Source organism: Anastrepha obliqua, unplaced genomic scaffold (assembly GCF_027943255.1).
Source record: "Anastrepha obliqua isolate idAnaObli1 unplaced genomic scaffold, idAnaObli1_1.0 ptg000009l, whole genome shotgun sequence".
Classification (NCBI taxonomy): domain Eukaryota; kingdom Metazoa; phylum Arthropoda; class Insecta; order Diptera; family Tephritidae; genus Anastrepha; species Anastrepha obliqua.
Genome location: NW_026562178.1, coordinates 2,751,297 through 2,777,288, shown reverse-complemented (window position 1 = coordinate 2,777,288; position 25,992 = coordinate 2,751,297). Strand labels below are relative to the sequence as shown.

At 38.4% G+C, this 25,992-nt stretch overlaps 1 long non-coding RNA gene across 1 annotated transcript in view; it reads right to left on the bottom strand.

The window, feature by feature from the left end:
- Positions 1-16,047: 16,047 nt before the first annotated feature.
- The window catches only part of LOC129251232 (uncharacterized), a 45,696-nt gene continuing 35,751 nt past the window's right edge, over positions 16,048-25,992 (bottom strand). Inside the window, exons 3-4 of the long non-coding RNA XR_008582936.1 lie at positions 16,324-16,444; positions 16,048-16,256 (exon numbers count right to left, since the gene is read on the bottom strand). This is a non-coding gene — a long non-coding RNA (uncharacterized LOC129251232). The remainder of the gene's footprint in view (positions 16,257-16,323; positions 16,445-25,992) is intronic.

The following is a 25,992-nucleotide window of genomic DNA, read 5'->3' as shown; positions in this document are numbered from 1 at the left end:
CTCTGGTTGGTTTGCCACCACTTGATGCTGGCCTTGAAGGTCATCTGCAGGCTGAAACACAAGGGGAACTGGTACGGCTCCTGTCTGGCATTGAAAAACAGAGAAGGCATGGACTTCGATCCAGCGATTCTCTCCATGCCCCTTGACTCCATGCCATCAATAGTCGTACTTGAAAAGAGATACAGTGTATGTAGTACTGCCAGAGGCTCAGTCGTGGTCAAGCTCTGAAAATGAGGCGGCAAACACTGTTTTCGCATTTTCACGGATGGCTCCAGGACCGAGCTTGGCTCCGGCTCTGGGTCTATATGGAATCCAGCGGGACAAAACTGCACTTTGAAGCGATGAACTTTGTTATGGAAAACCGATGGAGAGGCAGATCTATATGTGTCTGCAGCGACAGCCAAGCCGCGTTAATGGTCTTAGGCAACCCCCCAACCACATCAGAGGTAGGAGTCCTGTAAATGTAGGCTGAGCTATGTCGGTAGACATAAGAGCCTGATGGGTCCCGGGACACCGGGGCATCGTGGGAAATGAGATCTCTGACTCCTTAGCTAAGATGGGCTCTGAGGTCAACTTCTTTGGCCCAGAGCCCGTTTTACCACTTCCTTCTGCGGCCATCAACGCCACGGTTAGCAAATGGGTTACTACAGCCCACAAACGAGCTTGGCAGGCTGAGAGAGGCTACAGATGGACGACCGACTGTCGCAAGCCCCTCTGTCATTAAGCAGAAGGGAGTGCATACAGTTGCTTGGACTGATGACGGGCCACTTTCTGTGGGCGAAGCACATGGAAAGGTTGGGCATTTCAGTCCCAGCTTGTGAAGAGTAGGAAGAGACGGCGGACCACATCCTGTGCGTCTGCCCCGCCTTCGCTCGAATCAGGTTTGAGGTCTTTGGCACTGATGTGTTAAGAAACGACGGTCCTTGGCACTACAAGATCTACTCAGATTTCTTCGGAGATCGGGTAGATTTAAAGAAAATTAAAAGGGAAGTCAAGTGTAGTACAATGGACTTAATTCATGTCTGAGTGCTAATTGTTCCGACACACAAAAAAAAAAAAAACAAAAAAAAAACAAGCTCACCATTTGAGCCTGGGACGTTGTAAGCCCGTTTCAAACAATTTATTATGGACTACTTCAGTAAGTGGCCAGAAGTGTACGCTCTACCAAACCATGCTCCCAAAACTATTGCTAGGGAAAAAGAAAAGGGATTTCTCCAAAACTTGGAAGGTCCATACGGGGTGATTATAAGATTGAATGATGTGGTGCATCGTATACAGCACTGTAAAAATGGACAGAGAAAAGTCAAATCAGTGCATCTGGAAAGATTGGCTTCATTGGGATCGAAGGATTTGGTGTCTAATCAAGACGATAAGACTTAAGCGAAGGCAGTGTAGCGAACCGACTGGCAACAATAGCGAAGTCAAATCAGTGCATCTGGAAAGATTGGTTTCATTGGGATCGAAGGATTTGGTGTCTAATCAAGACGATAAAGCTTAAGCGAGGGCAGTGTAGCGAACCGACTGGCAACAATAGCGAACGAGACGTCAAAATAAAACCATGAATTGGCCTTGATGGCGACAGCAGATAGAGAGACAGAGCATACTTTTTGGGTCTACCGTTGGATGAGTTAGACGAAGACGACAGGTGACTACGTCGCACCAACAGGGCTAAGTAAACTTCTACAACAACAGAACTCGCCAGAAGATGCGAGCTGCCAGATCTAAAAATTACGATAGTTGTTAAGCACATATATGTATATAAGCAGAGGTGCATGCGCATAGGGTATTCAGTTGGAAATTGAACTTGTAAACAAATAAACGAAAAGTTATAGCATTATTCAGTCTTAAGGTGAACGTGTACATGTAAAGTAAAATGGTGGAAATAAAGTAAAGCAAGTGTGTTGCCAGTAACGTAAGAAATTCATATCAATATTATTAATAAAATGAATATAAAGTAAGAAGTAAATTGGTTGAAGATATGTGATGTAACGGTTTTAAAAAGCAAACCATATACAAATTTAATTTACTGAGAATGGAGATTTTGAATCACTAAATTTATTACCCTCACGTGGAAGATTCTTAATTATTAATTTCTTAACATATATCCCTCCAATATATTTTGACTACTTTTAAAAGCTTGATCATAATGAAAAAAATAACATATATCACTACATATTATAAAACAAAGTCGCTTTTTCCGTCCCTATGTCCCCTTGAATGTTTAAATCTTTAAAACTACGCAACCGATTTTGATGCGGTTTTTTTTAAAGATAGATTGATTGATGAGGAAGGTTTATATCAATATAATGTGAAGAAATATATAAAGGGGGCGTGGCAATCGGTCAAAATGTGACAGAAAAACATAAATTTTTTGTTTTCACGGCCATAAATCATAAACGAATCAACCAAATAAAATGAAACTTTGTTGAAGTTTAACTTTGATATATTTACTTTCGTCCTGCATCAAAAAAAATAATTGACTTATTTGTTTTTTAACCAAAATTATTTAAACAAAAGCAGCTCTTTTTCCAAAAAAAGCTGTTTGTGTGTTTGTTCGCTGTCAACCGAATGAAGCAACAGGCGTTAAGCGATAATCTCACCACACCTCATTAATGTTGAATTACATCGTATGGTGACGTATGTATGTATGTATTTACGAATCGCTCGATTGTGATTCATCCCAACAACAGCGAATGCTTTTATCTGAGAATGTTACTTCATATTGTAAAAGGCCCGACATCACCTAAGCACTTTACAAGGTGTTGTTTACAATACTTATCAAGCAGCATGCAAAGCTATGGGGCTCTTGGAAGACGATTCTCACTGGGAAAATACATTATCAGAAGCAGCTGTTTGTAGTTCAGCTACATTATTAAGATATTTATTTGCCGTCATAGTAGTGTTTTGTCAAGTAACTGATTATGTTAGTCTATGGAATAAATTTCAAGAAAATATGGCCAGTGATATTCTGATTCGGCGACGGCAAGAGTTAAACTCTGTTGATGTACAATATGACCAAAACATATTTCACGAAGAATTATTTGAATTAAACAAAATAGTGCAATTACTTTCGGGTAAAACGATCAACGATTTTGGGCTGCCGATGCCAGCTTATACTACTAACTCTGATTTAACTAACAGTGTCGAATACACAAGAGAAACATCATACGATCAAACGAGACTTTTACAAAATATAGCTCAAGATGAGCCACGATTAAATATCGATCAGAAAAAAAGTATTCACTGCATTACTATCAACAATTGATAACAATGAAGGGAAATTATTTTTCCTTGATGCCCCAGGAGGCACAGGAAAAACATTTTTAATCAATCTGCTTTTAAAAAAAGTGAGATCTACCGGAAAAATTGCGTTAGCTGTTGCGTCATCCGGCATTGCCGCTACTCTTTTGGAAGGAGGCCGAACCGCACACTCTACATTCAAGCTACCGCTGAAAATCGCCACCGATGATGATAACAGCGTCTGTAGTGTTTCTAAACAGAGCAATACAGGAAAATTGATGCGTGACTGCTCATTAATAGTCTGGGACGAAGCTACCATGTCAAACAAGACGTCTGTGGAAGCACTGGATAGGACAATGCGCGATTTGCGCAACAAAAATTCACCTATGGGTGGATGTACAATTCTGTTCTCAGGAGATTTCCGTCAAATCCTACCAGTTGTGACTCGAGGAATACGTGCTGACGAAATAAATGCTTCGCTAAAAAGATCCCACCTTTGGTCGCATGTCAATAAATTAGAGCTTACAACTAATATGAGGGATTCGTCATCTTCACGTGAGAACAGGCTATTTCCAGAGAAGCTGCTAAAAGTTGGCAATGGAGAATTAACACAAAGTGAGGGAAGGATTAACCTAGGAAACCTTTGTGTTTTGATAGACAACATCCAAGAGTTAGTCAACAATGTCTATCCTGACATTGATAACATAAGTTATAAGACAATATCTTGGTTTAAAGAAAGAGCTATTCTGTCACCAACTAACGAACAAGTAGATAAAGTAAATAACTTGATTATTTCACAGATTGATGCGCCGACGAAAATATACTACTCGGTCGATACTGTTCTCGATTTGGAAGAAGCTGTTCATTTTCCTACATAATTTCTAAATTCTTTGAACCCGTCTGGACTCCCTCCTCACAAAATGGAGCTGAAAATAGGTTGTCCTGTTATTTTATTAAGAAACCTAAATCCACCTAAACTTTGCAATGGCACGCGTTTGCTGGTAAAATCACTGAAAACTTTCATAATAGAGTGCACAATACTCACAGAATGTGGTACCGGAGAAGAAGTATTGATTCCCCGAATCCCTCTGATACCATCGGATCTACCATTCCAATTAAGACGCTTACAATTTCCGGTAAAGGCATCTTTTGCAATGACCATTAATAAATCTCAGGGTCAAACTTTCAACGTTGCAGGCTTAGATTTGAGCGTTGACTGTTTTTCACATGGCCAACTGTATGTCGCTCTTTCAAGAGTAACCTCTAGAGAAAACATGTTTGTATTGTCTAATGACAAGAAAGCTATGAACGTTGTATATAAAGTCATTCTGTAATATATTAATTGTTGTAAAAATGAAATAAATACATATGTAAAAATGCAAAAAGTAAATATGTAAAAGTGTAGGGTATGAATTTAGATATTCCAAAGATAGCAGGAAATCTTCATGCTGTAATGAAAGGGGAATTGTGTTACTCCAACTTTAACGCGTGCGGGCTACGGGCAGTAATGAATAAGCCAAAACTACTGGATCGATTTTACTAATTTTTTCAGTGAGTGACATAGGGTATATATTTTATACCCGCGCAAAGCCGGGCGGGTTGCTAGTTAATAAATAATTTTGGTTGAGTGGTAAATGTTGAGTTAAAGCCTCGTTTTTATTGTATTGTATTTAATAAAAATTTCATTAAAAAAATTGGTTTGGTTAGATTATTACTTTTTGCTGATTTTGAAACTGGTGTAAGTCCCTTTGAAGTCATTAAAAGTATCCATTTTTATTTATTAAAAAATTATTACACTATAAATTTAAACCAATTTAATCTTAAAAAAAAGAGGTTATCTGTAAAGTCGGTTTACTGACGATAGTTTAACGTGACAACGTCATAAGAAAATATTGATGGAATGGTTGCAATTTTCAAAACAAAATTTTAATTTTATTTGTTTGATAGATATTTTGTGTGGATATAGAGAAGGAGGTAAATGGAATTGCAATGGAATAGGTCAAGTTACATTTACACAAACGTGAAAAATGACGAAACATTTATCAAATTCATGAATGATATCTTCAATTTCGATTGTGCATCAGACGTTAATAAGTCAACAACACTAAGAGGCACCATCATCGATTTGCCTTTTTCAAGACACTTTATACTCGAAACACTCCCTTTCATTTCCTACATTTTCTATCATCGTCCTATTCTCAACAGAGAAATGGTTCATTACCATGCACACAGCAAGAAGGCATATGCAAATACAAGTATGTGAATATATATACAAATGCGCATATACATACATATATATGCTCACTCAAGTAGGACAGAGCCAGATGTCGAACGTTGCCGAACGCGGGGACCGATTGTGCTCTTTGTCGTTCGTTCCGCGCGCTCGCTTGCAGTTCAAGCACATTAGCTTACATTTGCTTGCGTACGGAATAGATTCGTATATTTGATATGTCCATATGATTTTTATGCATCTTTACATATAGATTTATTCTTTTTGAAAATTGCGCGAAATTGTATATATGTATTATTAACAAACTTGGTTTTATTTTAAATTCTTCAAGTAAATCAAATTAATAATAATCAATAAGAAGGCATATGCAAATACAAATACGTGAATTTATATATGTACATATGTGAGTGACATATATACTTTATATATGTCGACTACATACATGACTCCACTCCCGAAAGTCTCTCACATTTCGTTTCTTATACTCAGAGATAGGAGCCCGAAGTGTGGGTGATGAAGTAAGAAAAATATTATTAAGTTATTAGTATTGATTAAGCAGTAAAGGTGAAATAAAGGGAATATCTAAACCAAAACTTTTGTTTAAATCTTTCTGGCGCAGTCGGTAGGATCTGTGAAAAAGATCCTAATAAAAAACGAATCTACGTAAATACATATTCCTTGCGAAGAAGTGTAAATTATTATTTTTATTTTTAAATATCCGTTCTGAAGAAAAAAAAAAAACAATAAAAATAGAAATGAGTTTGTTCAATAAAATGTTTAAGAATCAAAACAAAATATTGAAAATTGAAAAGCTACAACGAAAAACGAATGAAAAAGGTAGATACATGGTGCACACATATAATGTTTAAAAATTGAAATAATAAAACAAACCAAAAAAAAAAACACTTAATTAGGAAAACTTACGATCGCATCGGAATCGGCCTTCATTTAACCTTCAATGCACATTTGCTTTGGATAATAGGGTTTGGTGTGACTTTGAATTGACCTTTCGCGCATTTCTCCACTTCAACAAATAGTGACGAGAAAAGTTCCGATTCTGAATGGATGCTTAGAAGAGCGACGTATGTAAAAGTAAAAAGTGAAATTCGAGAGTAACTTCATCAATAAGCAATTAGTTAGAAAGAGAAGTAAGTAGTGATACATTGATAACAAAAGTGACAAAAAACAAAAAAACAAAAAAAAAAAAAAAACAACAACATTTGTTACTTGAGTTTACTTTTGGTTGGTGTAACTTCCGTTGACTTCGGGTGACTTTCAATTGATCTTGGCCGCAGTTACTAAAATAAACAATTTTGTACAACTAAGAGCGTAAGAAACGAAAATGCGTGTTGTGCCGAATGCAATGCTTAGTAACAACAAAATCATTGTTTAGCTTTCACTCTCAGTAGATTTACATTTGCACTTTGGTGTTGTTACATTTAATATAGTGAGAAAGTAAAAACTACAAACTGCTAACTACAAAAAAAAAAATAAAATAAAAAAATAAAAAATATATTATATATACATATAAAATAAATAAATGGACTTAAATGAAGAGTTAGAAAACTTGAACGAGTATTTAAGAACATTAAATATTAGCGCTGAAACAAAAACAAACATGGCTGAGGAACAAAAACAAAGAGAACTAGTTATGCAAAATATTAAGTTAATTCAGCCTTTTGATGGTGATGCAAACTATTTAGCACTATATATCGACAGCATTGATTCCATATTGCCTGAGGTTGTACCAACGCAACCAGCAGAGCGAGCTTTTTATTTCAATTGCATTTTATGTACTTTACGAGGGGCAGCGTTGGACGTCGAAGAAGGGAGCAGCCGTCAAATTGGACAATCCTAAGAGAACTTTTGGTTGATGAGTTCGGGGAACATACCCCAATTCCGACTCTTATATTGCAAGTTAGTAATATAAAATTAAGAAGTAATGTTCGTATTCTATGTGAAGAAATAAATTATGAAATTTGTAGAATTAAAGATTGCATTAAATTAAAACCTGTAAGTAGCTCTACTAAAACATTTTTGATAAATGAATTAGAACAACTAAGTTTGAAAACCCTCAAAAGAGAATTGCCTAATCATTTAACAGCATTAATTAATGCTAATCTAGCAACTAGTGTAAAATCTGCAATTAAAATTTTAAAAGAGAATGATGCATTTGATTATGAATATAAACGGGATGTAAGAAACAGTTCAAGGGCTCCCCATTACTCTAATAATAATAGATTTCAAAAATGTGGATTTGTGAACTCTACTTTAACCGATAGAAATAATCACTATCAAACATTAAATAATAACAACTTTCATACAAGAGGAGTCCCATCAGATAATACTAATTTAAGCCATAATCAATCCAGGCAGATAAATGTAGGCCAATTTTGCGCACAAAAGCATTGCCCTCATTTATTTAATAGCCCTACTAGCGCAATTCCAAGCAATGTCTTGCAAACGAATTCATTGCAAGCCAGAAAGTTTAGCCCGGCTGACTCAAACCAGTCCAGAATACGTAGATACGGTCAACCTGAACCAATGGATCACGATGATTCGAATTTTCAATTAGAAGCCTCGGAGAACTACCCTCAATTAAATTGACACTCAACAACAAAATGATAAAATTTTTAATAGATACGGGATCGTCTGTTAGTTTAATTAAACCGTGTATACTCAGCAATGAAGCAATTAAAGTAAAGCCAATAATTTTAAAAACTGCAACCGGAAAAGTCGTGCTAGACAAAGTGCAGGAAACAATTGCGTTTAATAAGCAAAATTTAAAATTCTATGTGTACAATTTTTCTAACAACTACGAAGGACTTTTAGGTTATGATATACTGAAAAAATTAAATTCGAAAATAAATCTTGAAAATAACACTCTTCATTTAAGTGGAATGCTTTATAAGTTTTCAAATAGCAAGAACTCCTTAGAGAATTTTGATAGTCTTCTAAATATTATAAATGATGACGACGAAGAAACAAAATTTAGATTAAGCCATTTAAATATCGAGGAATGTAAAAGCCTCAAAGGGTTATTAAACTAATTTAAACACATATTTTATAAGGATGGAGACCACCTTACTTTTACCCACAAAATTAAACATAGAGCCAAAACAATTCATGAGGACCCTATATATGTGAAATCTTACCGATATCCGGAAGTGCACAAAGCGGAAGTGGATAAGCAAATAATGGAAATGCTGAAGCAAGAAATTATTTGCCATAGCGATTCTCCGTACTCTGCACCGCTATGGGTTGTGCCTAAAAAGCCAGATCACTCTGGGAAAGATAAATGGAGAATAGTTTTCGACTTTCGTAAGTTAAACACCATTACCGTAGACGATAGGTACCCGATCCCAAACATGGATGAAATTTTAGATAAGTTGGGTAAATGTATGTACTTTTCTACCTTGGACTTGGCACAGGGTTTCCACCAAATAGAAATGGACCCTGCCGACAGAAAGAAGACTGCTTTCTCTACGCAAGGAGGTCACTACGAATATCTACGTATGCCATTTGGGCTGAAAAATGCCCCAGCCACATTCCAAAGGCTGATGAATACAGTATTGGAAGGGTTAATTGGTAAGAATTGTATGGTGTATTTAGATGATATTGTCATTTTTAGCACGTCCCTTCAGGAGCACATCGAATCGCTCGATAAAGTTTTCCAAAGATTATTCGATGCTAACCTTAAAGTAAAGCTTGCTAAGTGTGAGTTTCTGAAATACGAAACAGAGTTCTTGGGGCACATAGTAACCCCAGAAGGTATAAAGCCAAATCCGAATAAAATTAAAGCGATATTAAATTATCCTGTACCTCAAACAGAAAAAGAGATTAAACAGTTTTTGAGTTTGGCTGGATTTTATCGCAAATTTATTAAAAACTTTGCCAAAATTACCAAACCGCTGACAAACTGTTTAAAAAAGGGAAATAGGATAAATTCGCAGGATAAAGAGTACCTAAACGCCATAGATACTATAAAAATATTGATTACAGAAGATCCTATATTAGTGTACCCAAATTATGAAAAACCATTTACGCTAACTACAGACGCTTCTAACGTCGCCTTAGGGGCAGTGTTAAGCCAACAAAGCCATCCTATTTGCTTCGCGAGCCGCACTCTGAATGAGCATGAACTTCACTACTCTATGACAGAAAAAGAGTTATTAGCAATGGTTTGGGCCACTAAATATTTTAGACCATATTTGTTTGGTAGGAAATTCACTATAAATAGCGATCATAGACCACTTCAATGGCTACATAATTTGAAAGAGCCAAATGCAAAGCTGCAAAGGTGGAAGATTCGCCTCAACGAGTATGACTTCGACGTGAAATACATCCCGGGAAGGGAAAATCATGTTGCAGATGCACTTTCTCGCATTAAAGTTGAGGAATGTAATGTAGAAGAAGATGAAATCGCTTCTAATTGTGCAACCATTCATTCCGCTGATGAGGACAGCGAAAGTTTTATTCACATAACTGAAAGACCCTTAAATGTATATAAAAATCAACTCAAAATAGTAAGAGGAAAACAAAATAGTAGCAACACAAAAAAAGTTTTCACGAATAATTTTACTTTGGTTACGTATAAAGATCTAACCACAGATTATATTAAAGAAATAATTAAAACTCACCTTTTAAAGAACAAAACAGTTATATATATGCCAAATGATAATGATTTCCTGCAGCTTCAAAATGTGTACAAATTTTTGATTAATACTAGTAGAAATAGAGTTTATAGGACAACTAAGGAATTGGAAAATATTTTTGATTATTCTGATTTTAAAACTATAGTAACAGAAATGCATATAAGTGGACTTCACCAGGGAATAGAGAAAGTTGCAAAATGTTTTAAAGAAAAATATTACTATCCAAATTATCTGAAAGAAATTTCAAACATTATTAATAGTTGCGAGCTTTGTAATCACTGCAAAAGTGACCATATTACATATAAGCTTCCATTCAAAGTTACCCCTCCGACATACGAAATCAGAGAAAATTTTGTTTTAGACTTTTGGAAATGGGATAACGAATATTATTTGACGTGTATCGATTTATTTTCTAAATTCGCTATGGTAGAGAAGGTGAAGGCACTAAACTGGTTTGAGTCGAAAAGAGCTTTACTAAAAATATTTAATACTATGGGACCCCCCAAAGTTATGAAAGTTGACCAAGATCAGGGCCTAAATAACACAAACATCAAACAGTGGTGTGATCAAATGAACATAAAAATTGAAGTAACAACAGGAAAAACAGGTATCGGCGATATTGAGCGACTACACAAAACACTCAATGAAAAGTTAAGAATAATACATACATCAGAAGACAAAGAATTAAAATACTTAGAAATAGAGCAAGCAATTTATACCTATAATCATATAATTATTCACTCGACTACAGGGGAAATTCCATACAATATATTTTTCAATAAACAACCACCAAAAAATGATCCCCAAATAATCAAAGAAAAAAGAATTGAAAATATTAATAAACACAGACAAGAAAATGAAATCGATACTAATTTTGTAAATGCGGAAAATGCAAGAAAACGATTAGATAAAATATGTAATCCGTATAGGCAAGTAAGATTGTTAAAAACGGAAGAAGATGGGGAGCACCATATTATAAAATTTAAAAATCAGAAAGCCAGAAAATATAAAAACCAGTTTAAAAGGAAAAAGAAAATATATTGAGTAAATGAAAGTTCTTATTTAATTGGAATTTTATTTTTATTTATGTAAATAATAATTAATGAAAGCTATGTTAACGAATCATTTAAATCTAGCAATTTCAAAAAAAATGAAAGCAAAAAAAATATAAATAATAAAAATAATTTTATAGAATATAAAAATAAAGAATTAATAGGAAAAACTTATATATAAAATGCAAATGTATATTAGTACATTAGTTAAGAACTGTGGACATTTTTAAAGTTGGGAGGAGTGACATGTATACTTTGTATATGTCGACTGCATACATGACTCCACTCCCGAAAGTCTCTCACATTTCGTCTCTTATACTCAGAGATAGGAGCCCGAAGTGTGGGTGATGAAGTAAGAAAAATATTATTAAGTTATTAGTATTGATTAAGCAGTAAAGGTGAAATAAAGGGAATATCTAAACCAAAACTTTTGTTTAAATCTTTCTTGTGCATATACATACATATATACGCTCACTTAAGTAGGAGAGAGCAAGATGTCAAACGTTGCCGTTCGTTTGCTTTGTTCGTTCCGCGCTTTCGCTTGCAGTTCATTCAAGGTAACGGCAATGAGCAAGGTAACGACAAATGAGCAAGGTAACACTAATGAGCAAGGTAACGACACATTTTTTCGTGCGTGCAGCCGGCTAAATCGAATTATAAGACGTTATCACGTCAAAATTCGGCGTAGTTTCATGCTGCTGCACAGATTGACCTTGGATTTGAGTAAAAGGGTTTTGTCGTGTCAGAATATAGAGATACCTCTGAGTATCGGATAAGAGCAAAATGTACAGTGTAAAAATGTAACCCTAAGTCACCGTTAACGGAATCCGACAAAATCAGAATCAGTCAAATGGGGTAATGTGAAAGGAGCCCGTGGGTCAAATGAAGTGTGGGCCATAGAAGCTGCTAAGGAGAAGGCGAACATAATCGTGCCAAGAACAATAGAAAGAAAAATACTAGAAGGTTCCAGTCAAGATCACACATATATTCAAGTGACCAGTTATTTGCGCTGACGGAGCTGTTAATAGTAAATGCCGGGCTGTAGAAACCATAGTAAGCTGTGATGGACCCCGACAGGAAAGAGAAGAATTTCAGGAAGCAGAATATGAGAGAGGACAAAATCTAGAGAGGACAATACCTAAGAGATTGTTGGAGAAATACTGCTACCTATTCAACGTCGATTTTAAAAAATCTGCCATCGTAAAACATCGAATAGATACAGGAGATGCAAAGCAAATTCGCCAAGTTCCACGTCGACTTACACTAGCAAAGCGCCAAAAAGCAAATCAGATAATTTCGGATATGCAGTTAACTGGAGTTATTGCAATTAAGCTCTTGCAGCAGTTGTGCTCGTTAAGAAAACAGATGGAAGCATCCGAATTTGTGTGGTTTATAGAAAGCTGAATGAAGTCGCAAAAAAGGGCAGGTACCCGTTACCACGAATAGATGACACTGTAGCCTCTTTTTTCGGCGCGAAATGCTTTTCCACGATTGATTTAAAAAGTGCTTACTGGCAGGTAGGAATTGACGATTGCGATTGTAAGAAGACTGCCTTCAGCATTGGAGATGGATTGTGTGAGTGGTAGTTTTCGTGATGCCTTTTGGATTATGTTACTCTCAAGGAACTTTTAAACGCCCATGGAGCATGTGCTAAGGAGACTAGAATGGAAAACGTTTTTGATCTTTCGGGATGACATCATCATCATGGGTAAAAAGTTTAACGACCATCCTTCAGTCCATCGCCTCTGCGGGATTACGATTGAATTCGAAAAAGTGTGTTCAAGACATAATTCACATATCGTGGAAATAAGGTCACAATCGAGGGATATAAGGCGACAAGACGGACGAGGAGAAAATAAAAGCAGTAAAAGATTGGCATAACTAAGAGATGTGCACGAAGTGCGAAGCTTTCTAGACCGTGCACGTATTGCCGATGTTTTGTTCCAAGATTCGCAAAAGTTGCTCGGAGCCTCCAAAATCTTTGTTATACGCCTATATTGCCGATACAGATGCGCATACAGAATAGGCGGAGTACTGTCACAGAATACGTAAGAAAAAGTGATCGCATACTATAGCAGAGTCTGTTAGATGTGAGTGAACGTGTAAAACATTTCCACAAATATTTGTACGGTCAACGTTAAGTTAAGCTAAATTCAGTTAAAAAGTGGCCATGTAGCATTGATATAGTTACTCCAGTTCAAGTGCCTGGAAGGACAAATTGCTCGATGGATCGAAAGGCTGCATAATTACGCTCGAAGTCGTAAGAGGGAACAACGCGGCTAAGCAGCGGTTTTACTTGGTAAGTTACAAAGAATCAGTAACCGAATGGATTCGAAATTGCGCAGAGTGTATGACTGCGAAAGGTTCAAACGAGAGAAGTCGTAAGAGATTAGAGTAATACAACGCAGGTTAATCATTTGAGAAAGTGGCCCCTGTTGCGAGCCCGTTTTAAAAAAGTCATTCTGGCCACGAATATGAGGTCGTTGTTATGGACTACTTCAGTAAGTGGCCAGGAGTGTACGCTCTATCAAACCATGATGCCAAAACCACTGCTAAGGCTTTTGTGCAGAATTGGGTGACTTGGTTTGGAGTAGCTATTGAGTTGCATACGGACCAAGGAGGGCAGTGTAGAGATCCGACTGCAACAATAGCGAACGAGACGTCAAAATGAAGCCATGAATTAGCCTTGATGGCGACAGCAGATAGGGAGACAGAGAACACTTTCTGGGTCTACCGTTAGATGACTTATACAAAGACTATGACTCTCATGGATGCACAATATATTGGAGAGGAAGAAAAAGGCCAGAAGCCGCTTTCTGCTTCAATAATGTATTGGTGCTACTCAACTGTAGTAAAGCCAATATTTATAGTGGTCTAGTGTGGTGCACAGCATTGAGAAAAATGACACACAAAACACATATCGAGAGTATTCAATGCCTTGGTGCACTCTGCACTGCCGATGCAAGTAAAACTTCTCCTACGGCAGCATTTGAAAGAATACTCAACCTACCATCGATTGACATTACGGCAGAAGGTTCAGCAGTTAGATCCGCCGCAAGACTTAACGCAACGGGTGAATTAACTTGTAAAATATTCTGACATAGCTCAATAGGTATGAGTTATCGGACTGAAACGGACTCTATGACTCCGAAATACAATTGGGTGAAGAGATTCCGAACAACAATAGAACAAGAGGGTTGGAAAAGAGGTATGAAACCTAGCCTCAATATGCTTAATATATTTACTGATTGCTCAAAATTGAGGGACGGAGGAGGTGCAGGGATTTATTGTGCAGAGCTGGACATCAGCCGGCCAATTAAGCTTCCTGACCATTGCAGTATTTTTCAAGCAGAAGTCTATGCGGTAGGAAAGGCTGGAAATATAGAACTAGCAATGACATCGAGCAACTCCAAAATAAATATATACGATGACAGTCAAGCATCAAAAATGTGAAATTTCATCTAAAACCGTTCTTAGGACCAGGGAAGTCATAGAGAGACTAGCCGCAGACAAGCGATTATACATCTATTGGTTACCCGGACACAAGGGCATTGCAGGAAACGAAATTATAGATGAGAGCGCTGTTTACATAAAATTCGAACAAGAAAACGACATACTGAAACCCTTAAATACGGTATACAATGACATCGCTGCGGACATGAAAGCACGGATACACAGGCAGTGGAATAATTTTTAACACTTTAACACTTCTTTAATTTTTTAAAGTTTTCTACAAAGTTTGCAACATTGAGTTACATGTTTTTTGTTATGACATAAACTTTATTTTTGTACAAAAAAATTAAATAAATAGCCAAATCGTTGCGATATGTCGCGCTGCTATTATAGTGAACACAGGTATATGTGCAGGTAAACTGCAAGAAGCCAGAATTTTTATTCCACAGCTAGAATTTGCTACAAATTTTACATATGTATTTTCACAGTTTTGATAATATAAAATATAATATATATAATAAGATTAAAAAATAAAGACCTTAGTACCAAATACGTTTTGCCTCTTACTTCTACTTTAAATACATTAAGTATTTGAAATTTTGGAGAAATGCTGTAGGATATTGTGGGAATTTCTGGGTGAGGTCAATGGAGTCTCGATCCCAATCTTGGTATCTATGGTTGTACAGAGTGCGCCATCTTTTATGTCGGCATGAAAACATTGAATAACTTTGAAAAAGAAAACAACTGATTTGTATAAGTGAGGTATTTTTATTTGGTTTGGTTATTTACAATTTATTAAAACTATTTTTGAATACAATATCAATCAAGTGGCCACCTTTATTAGCAATCACAAACTGCGATCTCTTTTCTGCGTGTGTCATCACCTTGTCAAGCATTTCGGGTTTTATAGCGTCCACTTCGCGTTGTTTCGGTGTAAAGCGATTTATGGTTGAAATTGTACTGAATTGAGGTATCGAAAACATGTATGTTGAAGTCGATCGGTTGGTAAATGACAAAGTTATTCAGCGTTTACATACCGACATAAAACATGGTGCACCCTGTAGAATACTTTGACTACAATGTTCTGAACGGAAATGCAATGGAAAGTAAATTATGTAGGTGGAAACTGGTGAGACGTTGCTCTTGTTAAACGTGTTTCGGTTCCACTGTAGTGTAAATATTAATGCATCTCTTTTAACGGCTGAATCGGCTCTAAGTGTAGTCGAGGATCTTCAAGCGCTGAAGCGCTGAGAGGGAAAAGGAAGTTCGGATTATGCAGGTGATTTTCTAGGTGCCTACAGCGTTCGTTCAGGAAGCACCAGAGTGAAAAAGAACATATTAACAAGCAGCCGAATACTTTTAAATGAATAAATACGGTATGTCGTTTGAAAAAGTCAGGAAACGAAACGAACTTTTATTTACTTTAATTTTACATATGAGTGTAGAAATTATACATAATATTCATAATATAATATGTCACAGTAATAAGTTTGTTTATAACTCTGTTGCCATGCGCCTTGTTAACATTTGCACACGTTTTGCATTACAACTTCTACAGAGTATATGTCCGTCTAGAGGATAGCATCCACGAACCTCGGCTTCTGACGATAACAACAAACCACAGTCCTGAAAGAAATACGATAAGGGTGTTCTTAGTAAAACTTACTCTTCAAGCGTGGATATGAAACCATACTTCACTTTTATAACATTCGAAGTGAAAACTGCGATCTAACGCTACGACACGTACAGTTCCTTCTTCACCGGTTTCTGGCATTATTGGTTCCAAACATACGCAGCAGCGTGGCGCGAGTTTTCTGTAAAAATTTTCTCACGTAAAAATATTTTAGTAATACTTGAAGTGTTTCCTAAAAGTAATTTCGGCAGAAATGGGGGTAGTGCAATAAATACAGTGGAATTCTAAGCTGAATGCAGCGCTACTTGAAATTGGATTCACACAGTGCAGGGTATAAAGTATAGAATTTGCTTGATAATCCTCTATGTAAACGATTTACTTATGGTGTGTTAGAAGACGAGCGAGACGATTTGAAACAAATTAAATCAATGATTTCAACAAAGTTTGAATGCATCGAGAAGTGAAAGATCCAGCGCAATGGCGATGTAGGCCACATATTGATGTACCAGTGACTTTATATCAAAGACATGTTACATTACAGTCATCAATGGGCGAGTTAATATGAATATTTAGGTTTTAAATTTTAGGTTTCTCCTTAACCACTAGGCGTATGAGCAGGGAGGGGACCGTGTTATCTTCGTTATTCGTGCGGATTATTTAGTTACGAAACTGCACTGGTCGGGTGAACAACGTGCTCTTGAAATATAAACAATACTCGACGACGTTTACGTGATGCCCGGGAAAATACCCATCCCCTACCCCGCCTGTTTTAACCCTCGAGAACACGCGCTATGAGCATTTTGCTCAAGCAATTTTTCATTTCGCGAAATTTTTATGTTCTATGTATTTCTGGCACTAATTGTGATGAGTACCTTCGCTAGTAGTTGTGCTTCGTACTTTGAGAAGCATTTCTTTCGATTAGTGCACGATCGGACGTGTAGGCAGACGGTTGATTTTTGAGAGCGGCGTTTTGCTCATTGCGCGAGAAAGAATGTAAGTATTTCTTGATTTACCTCGGGTTGTGAAGATGGTTGCTGCCCAATTTTGAATAGTGGCAGAAACATTACCATGGATAATTAATTCACTTCAATACCTTTAGCAGATGAACTATACAAACAATATAGAAACGACCATTGTGGGTACAACGAGAAAAAATAAAAAGGAAATTCCACCTCAATGTATTTCAGCAAAAGGAAGGTCGCAACCACATACAATGACTGCATTTGCCAAAAACAAGGTTCTTGTCTCTTACGTTCCAGTGAAAAAAACAAAAAAAGTTGTACTTATGCTATCATCACTTCATGCCGATGGCCAAGCTAATGATGAAACATCTGAGAACAAACCCGAAGTAATAACCTTTTACAACCAGACGAAAGGGGGTGTAGACACTGTTGATCAAAGGAAAGGCACATATTCAGTTTCCAGGATAGCCTGCAGGTGGCCAATGCGCCTCTTTTTCACGCTTATTGACATTACTGGCATAAACGCACAAATTATTTACAAATCAAATACAGGCAATTTAACCCAGAGGAGGACGTTTCTAAAGGAAATTGCCCTGGAGCTAATAAAGCCACATATTTCTAATCGGCAGGCCATAAAAACTTTACCTCGTGATTTAAGAAATACTATGGATCGCATTGTACCAGCAAAAGAACCTGAAAGCCAACACCTACAACCTGACTTTTGCGAGCTTTGCCCCAGGAGTAAAAACAGACGTTCGAAAAAAGGCTGCACTTTATGTGGAAAATTACTTTGCACGGAACACGTTATGTATATGTGCCCATCTTGCTTTGAAAGCAACGTAAATGTCAATCTTACCGAAGACTGATTTTTGTCTTTTATTTATTTATTTTGTTACAAGGAGTTTTTTTTCTTAATATACTAAAGTATGAATGTACAATTTTTGGTTACGTCTTGATTGAATGAACTTATATAATTTTACAGTGTGAATTTCTTAAATAAACACATAATTGGAAAAAAATGACTTGGTATTATAACTATGCTAAAAATGAAATGTTTAAAAATCGTAATCCATTAAAAAGTTACATTCTTACATGAAGTGAGCAAAATGCTCATGCACGAGAATCCGTGCTATCTTACGAGGCGCGTGTTCTCGAGGGTTTTAAAAAAGGGTATAAGGGGGGGTATTCTATTTTCTAAAAGTGAAAACCTCACTTGTCGGCGACTTGTAGTTTTTAAGTTATTTGAGTTTAAAAATTGTAAAATTGACCAAAAACTCTCCTATATATATATATATATATATACATATATATATTTAAAAAAAAGAACAAAATAGCGCCGCATAAATAAATAAAATAACCGGATACTAGACCGTCTATGCTGTCCACAGTATTTTTGCGTAAAACTTTCTTCTGCGTAGGCGGCTTTCGGCCGCGCTTCAAAAAAATAACCCTCATCAGTCCAACTCCGGCTACGCAATCCACAGTATTTTTGCGTAGTACTCTTTTTCGCGTGGGGGGCCTTCGGCCGCGCTTCAAAAAAATAACCCTCATCAGTCCAACTCCGGCTACGCAATCCACAGTATTTTTGGGTAGAACTTCTTTTCGCGTGGGCGGCCTTCGGCCGCGCTTCAAAAAAATAACCCTCATCAGTTCAACTCCGGCTACGCAATCCACAGTATTTTTGCGTAGTACTCTTTTTCGCGTGGGCGGCCTTCGGCCGCGCTTCAAAAAAATAACCCTCATCAGTCCAACTCCGGCTACGCAATCCACAGTATTTTTGGGTAGAACTTCTTTTCGCGTGGGCGGCCTTCGGCCGCGCTTCAAAAAAATAACCCTCATCAGTCCAACTCCGGCTACGCAATCCACAGTATTTTTGGGTAGAACTTCTTTTCGCGTGGGCGGCCTTCGGCCGCGCTTCAAAAAAATAACCCTCATCAGTCCAACTCCGGCTACGCAATCCACAGTATTTTTGGGTAGAACTTCTTTCCGTGTTAAAACCATTGAACCCAAAATAAAAACGTCATATGCGTGTATGTAGTAAGGAGGCACAATAACCCCCATCCCCATCATTAACACTAAACTTAAATACTTAACTTTTGTTCATATTTTTGTTTCATTTTCAGGCATCCGGCAACACCATTGTTGTCATTCCAATCTTCTTCTTATTCGCGTTTAAAATTGGAAAGTAACTGTATGGACAAATGCATTTGCATTTAACTTTAATAAAAATAATTCGAATATAAGGATAAAAATAAGGTAAAAACACGCGTGTGAGTGTATATTTCGTGAATTTTAGTGAAGTGTTAAAAAATATATAGGCCCCTATTATGAGCAACATTCGATCTTCGACTGTAGTCGAAGTGCTGATCGAATGAATTTTCATTTGGTATTATGGTGCTCATTCGTTGAAGAATAGAACTATTGTGAATTTCGATCGCTCGACGCATTTACAATAGATAATTATTTCTCAGCTGATACAGCAAATCAAAATAAAAGAAAAACCGATTATGTTGAAATTCTTTGCTAACATTATTTTTAAAAGTTAAAAAAAGTATTTTTTTTGTGAAAATGAGTACAACGGAGTTGTGGTTCGACGATACATCGGACGATGAAAGATTAGTGGAACTAGCTAGAAGTAGAAAACAGTTGAGGGACGCATCCAACCCCCTAGAAATGGCTTCCACTGAGTAAATTTAGAATTTTCAAAATGTGTTGACGTACTTAATATTACAGAAATTTCCTTACAGATTTTTAAAGAACTTTAGATTATCTAAAGAGGCGTTGGTGAACCTACTGTCCAGTACAGAAAACCAGTTGCAGCAGTGCACCCGAGCCAAATTGATTCCAAATATTTTAAAGCTAGCCACAGTTCTGCGATTTTGTGCTCAGGGATCGTACCAATTGAGTATTAGTAATCAAGGTATGCTAGGACTTGCTCAGCCCACTGTGTACGATGATGCTGAAGATATTGAAGTGGGCCAAATAACGGAGAAGTAGAAAACATAACAAATGAAATTTCGAGAATATTATAGAAAAATCTAAAAAGTATTATATAGAAACCTTTACGCCACAGTTTCTGTTTTATTTTTGTTATAAATTTTCTTTATTCAATTATTCGTCATTCGAAAAAATATGTATTTCAGTTCCTCTACGTATTTCAGCCCATACCTACCAAGGGAAAATAAAAATGTATTTCTATAAACATCACAAAAAAAAAACCATTATTAAGCTTAATCCATTTTGCTGCCGTTCTCACTGCTGGTCCCAAGCAATTCAGCTCCGTTGTAAATTCCTCCCATTTTTTTGCTGCTTGAACTTTGGTGCAAATCCCTTTTGCGAATTGTGGATTCGCCTTTCTAATTGTTGTTTGGTACTCACGACTTTCGACCTGCATAAAATTAACAAAATTAGTATATATTTATTATATGGTTACTATAAAACCATAAATAATCGCAAACAACTTACACTTTAACAAGTTTTCCCACAATACACTACACGATCGAAAGCAAAATTGCATTCGACTCTAAATTCGGTAAACAACGAAAATTTCGATAGGGTTGCACCGCTCATAATACCAAATTGACATTCGATTTTCGATCTTCGACAACCAACGAATATCGAAGATCGAATGCAACTCATAATAGGGGCCATAGTGTAATGTGGCAAATTATAGTGAAGTTCCAAAGGGCATTTTGAAGGCCGTTTTTATTCAATATCTCGAAAACTAAGCGAGATATCAAACAATTTTTCTCCTTCATTTCGTTTTCTTTTGTCGAGTTCTATAAGAATCCGCCATAAGATTGCGGCGCCACGGAATCAGCAAAATCCCCGAAACGAGAGCATTGCACTGACAAGCGACACAAATGCACAATAATTTATGTCACGCTGGAGCTATGCCAAAAAACGTGCTACAATTTGCTATTCTCATCGATATATTGCAAGAAAATGGTGTTGTATTAGTAAAATGAGCAGTTGTCATTGTGGAGGTCTGGCAACGCAGTTGGCTCTGACAGCAACGGGAGCAAGGCAGTTAAACGGAATTTGTAAAATATAAATATGTTCTCCCCGAAGATTTACTTGTAGATTCATAAATTTGTTGTCAAATAAATATTATATTTACAGTGTAAGTGCGAGTCGTTACATTGGCGACGGGATAAATTTGGGAAACAAATATTAATAAAAACAGCATATATAAAAAGAAAAGAGCAACTGGCATAAAAAAAATGCCAGCGAGCACCACAGTTGACATAAAAAAAAAGAATATACGCAGATAGCCAAAGCAACTGGCATATAGAGAGATATGCCGGCGAGCAACACAAATGGCATACAAATTAAACGCCAACAACCAAAGCGACTGGCATATAGAGAGATATGCCGGCGAACAACACAAATGGCATAAAAATTAAACGCTAACAACCAAAGCAACTGGCATATAGAGAGATATGCCGGCGAGCAACACAAATGACATAAAAATTAAACGCCAACAACCAAAGCAACTGGCATATAGAGAGATATGCCGGCGAGCAACACAAATGGCATAAAAATTAAACGCCAACAACCAAAGCAACTGGCATGTGGAAGTATGCCGGCGAGCGACACAAATGGCATAGAAATTAAACTCCAACAAACAAAGCAACTGGTATACTTAAATACAGGGCGAATTCACTGCACAAGCTGTTATTGTAATAGCAATTGGTTTTGACTTTGGGTTTCGAAAGAAAAATAAGGAAATACGAACAAATGTTATGTTGAGGCGAATTACAACTTAATGAATTTCGCTTAATATGTTTGCTATCAGCTGGAGTGAACTCGCCTTGTATGAATGTGTGCAGGTGAGCTAAAAAAGAAAAATAAAAAAGGGGAAAAGAAAAAGAATGAGAGAAGATTAATTTAGAATTAAATAGGAATTTGCAGCATAGCGATTTAAGTACCCAAGCATATTGGAAAAAAGCAAAATGATGAACGCAACTGGAATAACACCATTTTTGAGCAATGCAATTGACAAAGCACTCATCAGATCGGAATGGGAAAGGTGGCACCGCGCTTACTGTTAATACCTGGAAGCCGAAGACATCCAAGATCCCGTGAAAAGGAAGAACAAGCTATTACATTTAGCGGGAATGCAACTTCAAGAAGTGGTTTACAATATACCTGGTGCGCTTGTAGATGCGAATGAGGGGATCGATGTGCTTAAAATTTTAGTTGACAAATTGCACCAGCATTCCTCTCCTAAGAGGAACTCCACCTTTGAACGCCACTTATTTCGGGCGCTTAAACCTGAGGAGGGAGAGAATCTTTGCAAATTTATACTCAGACTACGAAATCAAGCCGCTAAGTGTCAATTTGGGGAAGCGAAAGAAGAGGTAGTTCAAATTAACTTGAAAGATAAACTAATAGACGCGTGGGCGACAACTGAGCTTAGGAAACGGCTGCTAGAAAAGGAGTATTCTTTGGATGAAATAATTGACATGTGCCAGGTGTATGAGTAGATTAAAACCCAATCAGAAACTATGGTATTGCCTTCGCAACCAGAAAGCATTAACAAAATTACTCCGGTGGTCCCAGATAAGAAAACGGATGCAGAACGCAGGTGTGGTCGACAAGGGCATACGAATGACAGCGTTGGGTGTCCAGCCAAAAAAGTTAAATGTAACAAATGTAATTTTGTAGGCCATTTTGCTAGAATGTGTAAGACAAGGGCTCACAAACGGAAACAATATGATGAAAACGGCAATAATGTAAAGAGGAAAAGAAATGACGCAACCAAAATCCACTTCGTTGCCGAAGAATGTAAACCGCATTGCGATCATAGCAGACTTCATGAATTTGATTGTTTTAAAGTATCAGATGACACCATTGGAAGGTCGAATGAACTTATAGATTGTTTCGTTGGTGGTCAGGAAATTTCGATGTTAATAGACTCTGGCTCGCGGTTCAATTTACTCACGGAAAAGGATTGGAATTATTTGTGTAATAAAAATGTCACAATATGGAATATCCGGGGCGAATCAGATTTACAATTTCGGGCGTACGCAGGAAGCGACCTGCTAAAGGTGAAACTGGTATTCGAGTCTGTTATTGGTACCGATTTAAACTCAGATACGATTTCTTCATTCTATGTTATTGAGAGTGGTAGACAATCATTGCTAGGTAGAGATACGGCTATAAAACTAAAGGTTTTAAGGCTAGGCATAGAGGTAAATGCTATTAACAATGTGGCTCCTTTTCCGAAAGTAAAAGGAATACAGATATCGTTGACCATTGACGAGTCGGTGAAACCAGTACAACAACCACTCAGGCGAATTCCATCTGCGTTGGAAGAAAAAGTGGATCAGAAGTTGCGAGAAGCTTTGGCACAAGATATTATTGAATCTGTAACAGGCCCAAGTGAATGGATTTCGCCCGTGGTAATTGTATTTAAAGAAGATGGTGACATTCGTCTATGCATAGACATGCGCCGTGCAAATAAAGCCATCCTAAGGGAAAATTACCCGTTACCAACGTTTGATTCATTTATGACACAACTCAAAACAGCAAAGTATTTATCTAGATTAGACCTTAAGAACGCCTACCACCAGTTATAATTAGATGAGAGTAGTCGGGAGATAACCACTTTCATTACAACTAAGGGCCTTTTCAGATACAAGTGACTTTTGTTTGGGGTGAATTCGGCTCCTGAGATTTTTCAGCGAACTATGGAAAATATATTAGCCGGGCAGAAAAACGCCCTTAACTACCTAGATGATATTATTGTATATGTGATCTCCCATCGGGCGCGTCCCAGGTGGTGGATAGGGAAGCCCTGGCATCACAAAAGTGGCTTCCCTGATGAGGTGGGTTCAACACTCGTGTGATGACTCAAAGTTGGCATAGAATCAGGGTGCCACCCGCGAACCAAACTGGCTAGGGAGGAGTCCCGAAAAAAACCAAAAAAAAGGTAATGGAAAACAAAGGATCTATTACTTCAGGTGGAATCCACACAAGTGGCAATCCACCCGCTTCGGCGGCAGGGGCATGGATTCTGGAGGCCCCAACCATTACCCAAGTCTCTCAGCTTTATGAGCGAGAGCGCATCCTGGAGGAGACGGGGGTTGCTATCGCAATATCCTCTCCTTCAGAGTCTGAGAAACGTTTCCCTGCTTCGGAGGGCCTGAGTTGTGAGGTCTCTTCGGTGGCTGCACGATTACCCAAAGAAGCAGGGAAATCGAAGAGCGCGGCAAGGAGGAAGAGAAGAAAGCGGCGGGCAAGGCTCATGCGGGAGAAATCCTCATGTGGCTCTGCCGGCCCTTCTGTGTCTGTGTCTTCCAAAAGACCTCGGTCAGCGGAAGTGACACCCACGGAAACTACCGAATCCTCGGTGGGCACGGGCACTCCCAAGTTGTCTCGCTCTCGAGGTAAGCGGAGAAAGACGGTGGCTGAAAGCGGCACACCTCCCTGCCCTGCGGTTGCCGCCAATGACCGAGCCACGACCCCCCAAGGTACGAGCGCGGTCTTGGCGCCAGTCAATGTGGCGGGAAAAGGTTCTGCTGAGCCACGTCCCTATCGGCGCCTCGACAAAAAGTCCAGCACAGCTGTCTGCCCGGCGAAATCTTCGTCAGTGGAGGATCGGGAGCTGGACCTTCGCCCAAGCACATCCAAGGGTGCGGCCAAGCCATCCTATAGCGAGAAGGCTGCTGGCCCACGACCTGTGGCCGTGATTGGAAAACTGCGGCCTGACCATCAGCTGACGGATGCAGAAATCAAACACTGCAAAAGTCAACTGATGCGTCGGGTTATTGCCTCCGGTCCTGAAGCCAACGCGAAGGGCTATGAGACAAAGGACGGCACCATAAAGGTGACGTGCGCGTCTCTGGCCAACTTCGAGTGGATCAGGACCGTGGTCAATAACGTGCCCCCCATGGGGACCACTCGCTTTGCAGTCTACAGCGAGGAGAGTGTACCCCTCAGGAAGGCCATCTGCTGGATTCCGGATCCAGACCTGTCTACGGCAGATGTCCTATCCTGTTTACGTGCCCAGAATCCGGGCATCAACACGAGGCTTTGGCGAGTCGTCTCGTACACCAAGAGCAAAAACCGGGAAGGAAAGGAAGGGGCTGCTCTTGTGGTGCGAGTGGATGAGGCCAGTGTTGATGTCATGGGCTCACGGTACGGGAACCGTCTGAGTCTCTTCTTTGGGACGGTCAGCTTCCATGTCTTTCCCAAATGATTGGCTCGGACGATTCCTGTAGCTACCGTCCCTTGACGGTGACGCAAATAAACTTGCAGCATTCCAATGCCGCTACTGCACTACTAAGTAGAAGGCTTTCCCAGCTGCACACATTACTCCATATAACAGCAGTGCAAGAGCCCTGGGTCTTTAGGGGCCGTCTCTGTGGCTTAAGTGCGCTGAAAGGGGTCACGTTACTATATGACAGGAGTTCGAGTAGACCTAGGACCGGTCTTATAGTATCATCCCATCGCACTGTGACGGGTCTTGAGCAATTCTGTTGCCAAGACCTGGTAGCGGCTGAGGTGTGTTACAGAGGTAGACGCGGATGGTCGAAATTAGTGATTGCATCTGCTTATTTTCCTTCCTCACCCGGGAAGGCCACCAGTCTCGTGAGGTTCTGTGAGCGGCGCAGTCTGGGCCTCATCCTATGTTGCGATGCTAATGCCCAGCATACAATCTGGGGCAGCAGCAAGTGCAATGGACGGGGCTCTAGACTATTCTAATTTATCGCGTTCTCCTGCCTAGACATACACAACAAGGGCTCACAGCCAACGTTTG